General features: G+C 34.5%; 1 protein-coding gene across 1 annotated transcript in view; it reads left to right on the top strand.

The window, feature by feature from the left end:
* The window catches only part of LOC114031408 (E3 ubiquitin-protein ligase parkin-like), a 1,837,436-nt gene that overhangs the window by 651,117 nt on the left and 1,179,656 nt on the right, over positions 1 to 6,663 (top strand). The gene's annotated exons all lie outside the window — the stretch shown is intronic.

The raw sequence follows: 6,663 nt of genomic DNA, 5'->3' as shown, positions 1-6,663 counted from the left end.
AAAAAAAATAGCAAATAGTATGCTTCGATCTGCATTCAAATTCCAAAATCCTTTGGATGTGGTTAGCATTTTCCATCATGAGACCTTTGGAGAAGTCTTAGATCTTTGTATTGCTGAGAAGGGTTAAGTCTATCAATATTAGTCCTCGCACAATGTGGCTGTTACTGTGTGCAACGTTCACAGCTCCTCCAACAATGCATTAGTGTTCCAATTTTTCCACATCTTCTCCAGCATTTATCATTTTCCTGTTTTGTCATGTTGGCCAGTCTGATAGGTGTGATGTGGTACCTCAGAGTTGTTTTGATTTGGATTTCTCTAATCAATAGTGATTTAGTACATTTTTTCATATGACTATAGATGACTTTAATTTCTTCATCTGAGAACTGCCTGTTCTTATATTTTGACCATTTATCAATTGGGGAATGACTTGTATTCTTATAAATTTGACTAACTTCTCTATATATTTTAGAAATGAGGACCTTATCAGAGACACTGGTTGTAAAAATTCTCAATTTTCTACTTTCCTTCTAATCTTGCTTGCATTGGTTTTGTTTGTGCAAAAACTTTTCAATTTAATGTAATCAAAATTATCCATTTTGCATTTCATAATGTTCTCTATAGCACTTTAAGGAAGGCAAAGCACTTTACCGATATGATCTAATTTGATCCTAATAACAACTATTAATTATAATACCTATTTTATAATTGAGCAAGCAAACAGAGTTAAATTAATTGCCCATGGTCGCACAGCTAGTAAGTGTTTGAGGTTGAATTTGAACTCAGATCTTTTTGACTACAGGCCCAATGTTCTATTCACTGTGCTGCATAGAAATGCTTTATGAATTTCAGTGGCTTTTGGTGATAGATTTTTTTTAGTTGTGTATTTTTTTCTATATTTAAAAGATCATTTTAAAATACTTCAATGGGCCAAAAGGGAATCAATCATGTTTATGTGACAGTTAACTCTGACAAAAATAAATTTATGTTGAATATCATTGGTACATAAGAAATGGCAAAGTGCCAGTTATTAATATTATTATCGGATCATATATGTATATATACACATGTATATACACATGTATATGTATACATGCATATATGTGTATACTTACATGTGTGTGTGTGTATGTATGTAGAGAGGAAGAAACAGAGAGAGAGAGAAACAGAGAGAGAGAGACAGAGGCAGAGAGGGAGAGAGAGAAAGGAGGGTATTTCTGAATCACCTACCCTATTTTCTTTTTGGACTATGGTTTCCAGAAGATTGTGTGTACTCTTCACTGAACTGTATAAACTCGGCCCTGAACTAGCATATAGTTTAGTTTGAGTTTAGGACATGGTTTCCATTTTTTTCCTGACTGTGCTTTTTCATTACCTGTCTGCCATGCCTAGAATGCTCTCCTCATCTTAATCTCTGTGTCCTGGCTTGCCTGGATTTCTCCAACACTCAACTCAAATTCACTTTCTAAAAAGATACCTTTTTTGGTTCCATTAACAATATTGCCTTCTGATATTACCACCAATTTCCCTGTATATATCTTGAATGTACATAACTATCTACGTATTGTCTCCCCCATTAAAATATGAATTCGTGGGGTGGAGACACTGTTCTTGCCTTTCTTTGTATCTCTAGCGCTTAGCACAAAGCCTGGTACATAGTAGAACCTTAATTCATGTTTATTGACTTGTCTTCTTGACTTCATGACTTACCCATCTGTTTCAACCTATCCTCTTTTCACTCCACATCTCATTTGTGGGTGGAATAATATTTATCCCTCATGCAGGTGAAGCTAGTTTTCCTTAAAAGATATTAAGACATTTCTGAAGACTTAGTTGGCTCAGAGGGATAAGATCAATCTGTTGACATCATCCTAATTACTTGTGTACAATGCAGCCATAAGGAACTCAAGTGTCTAGAGGTGCTCTCACAAACTTGGCTGTTATATAAATATGGTTGACATAGGCAAGAGAGCTTTGTTTAGCTGAATCAACTTGAGGTATCTATCCTCAAGCCCTATCTTTGTTGATTATTATTCTACTGCTATGACTAAATAAATATTTTTTTTAAAACAGTTGAATGACTCATGAGTCAATTTGTTCCACAATTGAACCAATGCTACTGAGAGACTGATGTAACTCAGGTCTAGTCCAGAGCAACCTCTGAGGCTCTGTCTTCTTTTTATAATTCAGCATTCTGAAAGTGTACCTTTCTGACCAAAATCTGTGCTAGATAATGCAAAGTAGTAAACAGCAAAGTTCATATACAGACTTCTAAAAAAGGTAATCCAAAAAGGACATCAGTTATGCAAAAGGACATTTCCCTCTCCTCTCCAATGAAGATAACAATAATAAAATAATAAAATAAAAATAAAATAATTATATTTATAATTATATATAATAATAATAATAAAAATAATAATAAAAATTTTATTATATAACATCATCATGGGATGTAATAATGTTGTATGTATATGTATATTATATAAACATATATATTTATATTATATAAATATATATATTTATACCATATATATAAAATATATATATTTGTACCATATATATAAAACTATTATATGTATGGTACATTGTGGATATCATGAGAATGAACACATTTAAAATTGCAGAGAAGGTTTTAATATTGTTGCAAAAGGGAAATTTCAAAAAACAAAAAACAGACCATCATACCTTCCTTTATGGTGACCTTAAACATTGTAGCATTGTACAACAGTTTTTTCATATGTGAAAGTGAGCATTGTGGCATTGTGGAAAAAAAGCTGTATTTGTACCAGAGTTCAGATCATGCTTCTTCTATTTATTATTGATATTACCTTGGGCAAATAATTTTTATTTTCAGTGCTCTTAATCTCTTTATCTGTAAATAAAGAACTAGAGTAGAAATTTTCTGAGGTTCCTTCTAGCTATAAATTCTATGATTATAATAAGGCACCAGAACTCCGAGAATGTGTGAATACTGCTTTCCTCATTTTGACTCATTTTGTTTTGCATTATTCAGATCTTAGGAGGGAGGGAGAAATGGCAATGTTTGGGGAGGAGCAATATTATTCACTTTTAGAAATTTCTATAAGTAGTTATTTCCCCTCACTACAAACTTTCAACAAAAAAGGAAATAGAAATATATTTTTGGAAAAACAGCAGCATACCCTAAGTTAAGTCAACAAAAAAGACTTACGTAAATCATGCAAACATTATGAAGCTTATAAATTTTTTGTTTCCCTGTTTTTTGCTTAACTGTGTGAGAATTTCAGCCAGCTTATTTCTACTGTCCTTATTCATCTCAAAGTAAGAGGAATGTATAGGAATGGGAATATGTGATGCGTTTACTTGATTCAGAAAATGTCATAAGTAAGGAAAATATTAGAGGAATGTTTAGACAGGACCCTTACTCCAAAGTTTCTAAGACTTCCCTCATGGCTGATTTATCTTCTGCTTACTGCTGTATGTGGTTGTTTGAAGAATTTCATGTGTTCATCTAGGCTGCTTAACTTTGTTAGAGCATGATGCTAATTGAGGTGAAGGTGGGGATTTCAATTTCTTTATTAGCAGAACATAGCTCTGTTTCATTAACAACCATAGGCTGCCCTGATGCTTTCAACAGTCTGTCTTCCATTCATTATTCATTCATTCAACCAATAAATGTTCAGTATCTATTCTATGTAAAGCATCATGGTAAGTACTACAGAGGGTTACAGAGCTAAATAAGACATCGTTCCTACCTTCAGGGAGCTTATTTGTGGTCTGTGAGGTAAAGAAAGACAAAAATAAATAATTCAAGGTAAGATATGAAAGTTTAATGATCTAGTATACAGTATACCAATGCAGGGTCAGAAAGGGGAGCTAGGTAAGGGACGATTGTTGACTCATTGGAACTGATCAATTTGGAAAACCAAAATAGAAACACAAGGCTTGCAAATAATGGCAAAAAGTATCTTTTTCTATGAATGAATGACAATAGCTTCTTTTAGGGCTGGGTTTTCCAAATCAGTTTATTATTAACCACTTTCCACTATTCCTAGGAATAATGTCCCAGGGGCACCTCATATGTGCACTGGGGGGCCTCCATATCCTTTGCTTCCATTAGGAAATTCACTGACAGTTTGGGCTGCTTCTCCACTGGGTGCTCCACTCAAGCCACTCATACATTTGTGTTCCACAGACACCAAACAGTTCTAGGATTGAGTTTTCTAACTCTTGTCTTCTAGTTCCTCAAGCCATTCATATACAAATCAGATTCTGGGAAACTACTGTTGGATCCTATTTATCTTGAATAAACTACCTTTTCTTTGAGGGACTGCTTTTCACAACTTTCTCACAAGTATCCTTGTTTTTACCTCTTTCCACCATCAAAATTGTCCATATCCAAAAGGGCCACCCTCGTACATGCATGTTATTTAATTTGATTTGCCTGGCAACTTGGTGAAACAGATATTATTTACTTCCATACTTCAGTGGATTTGTGACCTCATTAATGCAGATGCTCTTGACCAATGAAATTTGCAACTCACCCTTTTTTTTTCTTTCTGCACAATGCTATCCATATCCTTTTATAAATCCTCCATACAAGATTTACATATCTTCATATATTGAGGAATTTTCTCTAGGCCTTTTAACATTCTCTCATTACCAAATGCACCACAAAATTCTCTGGAAGTAGTAGTCTCTGTTTTACAGCCATATAACATCACTGGGAGAATACTCTTATTAAAAAGATGGGTTTTTATGCTTGGGAGCAGCTCGTAATCCTTTGGAAAACTATTAAATCCAGCCTGCTGTCTCCTTCCTCTTTAATTCCATGCTCAGCTCACTGCTTATCTCTACTGCTTATTCAAAATAGATTGACTAACATGCTAACTCATGCAATTGTTCATTCTACTACATGTCATTCACCATCTAGATGAAAACACTTCTTGATTCATGTGTTTTTTTCCTGCCCTGATTATGTGCCCAAACTCTTATGCATTCATGAATCACACTGAAGTGGACCTATGATATTTTAACACAGTTAACGTAATGTCATCTGCAAACTTGATTAACTGGAAGCCTCCACCATCCATTTATGGATACTGGACCTCTTCCTGTAGTAGTGGTACTCATGGTATCCAACACCTTTGGCATACACATGTCTCTTTTATGCTTTGTTCTATATTTCTAATAAGATCCTTATTAGGTGGCTAATAGGCTAGGTGGTATAATGGATAGAGCTCTGGATCTGGAGTCAGGAAGAACTGAGTTCCAAAATGGCCTCAGAGAATTAACAGCTGTGTGACCCCAGGCAAGTCATTTAACCTTTATTTGCCTCTGTTTCCTCAGATGTAGATAATAACAGCACCTACCTCTGAGGGTTCTTGTGAGGATCAAATGGGATTTTTGTAAGATACTTATTACAGCATCTGACATGTAATAGGTGCATAATAAATGCTTGTTTCCTTCCCCTTCACTTGCACACAGTTATTACTGTGGTTACGTCTATCAAAGATTCTTGTATAATCATAATGTATAAACATAACCCTTTTAGGGGGAGCTTCACCAACAAAAGTTTCACATTTTACAAAAAATGGAAACTGAGGCTTTCAGTTGCCTTACACAGAAGTAAGACTGACTGAAACCTAAAGTTTCTGGGCAGTGCTCTTTCCTTTATACCCCTGTGCCAAATTGGTTCATCTCACAATCTTTTTTTTTTTTTTTTTTTACAGTACATGAGATTTCACATGAAAAGCAAAGCCCATTTCCTCACAAAGGGGACAAACTGCTAATCCCAAGGTGCTATCTCTTCTAAACCAAGACTGCCCCTATTCAACATCTTTTTGCCTTTACTTAGAGTGTTAGACTTCAGTAGAAGCAGAAATGAGAGAATTATTGCCTCCCAGAAGTTTGGCTGATTTTTGCTCACAATCACTCTAATTACTTTATCTCAAAAAGAACTTTATCTTTGCCACTCTAATGAGATACTGTGCCAGGGAATAATATTAAAGCTAAAAGGTTTCTGATGAGAAATGAGGCAATAAATAGAAAAAGATGTAAAGTGCCTAGCATGATGGATTTTATTTGAAATGGGCTTATAGATTGGAAACAATTTATGTGGTGAACTATGGTAAGAAATATAGCTTAAATATATAATCGTTCCCAAAACTTAGTATTTGTTGCAGATTAATTGTTGGTCAGGAGAGTCAGCTTCATTCTTTTAATAACAAAACTTACTCTCACATCCGTGTAATAAAATTTTATCTTTTAAAGACCCGGACAATTACTTGCTTAAGTATTGTTAAACTCACCATTCTGCTTTAATGTAATAATTTATGTTTCCTAAATTTAAGTATTTTTCTGCCTTATGCAATAGATTTGGTAATTAGATGTTTCAGGGGTTTCTAAGGAAAACTTCTAATTTGCCAATAATGTTTTACCATTTGGCAGCTCTTCATAGTTCTGATTTGGGGTCTTATAAGAATACATAAAATAAACTGATAGAAGATTGTGGAGTCACAATTGATATAGACACATGCACACACATCATTGTCAAACAGGGAGACAAGACTTTTACCTCATATGCTTGTGTTTGCCCTTCTTCAGGTGCAGAAAGACCAATGGCAGCCCCTGGCTGCTCTCCAATGGAACAAATACACTCCTTGGTTATGGATTGATTTGGCTAAA

Source organism: Vombatus ursinus, unplaced genomic scaffold (assembly GCF_900497805.2).
Source record: "Vombatus ursinus unplaced genomic scaffold, bare-nosed wombat genome assembly UNPS02015175.1, whole genome shotgun sequence".
Taxonomy (NCBI): domain Eukaryota; kingdom Metazoa; phylum Chordata; class Mammalia; order Diprotodontia; family Vombatidae; genus Vombatus; species Vombatus ursinus.
The sequence above is the reverse complement of the archived record's forward strand: the minus strand, read 5'-3'. Positions and strand labels throughout refer to the sequence as shown.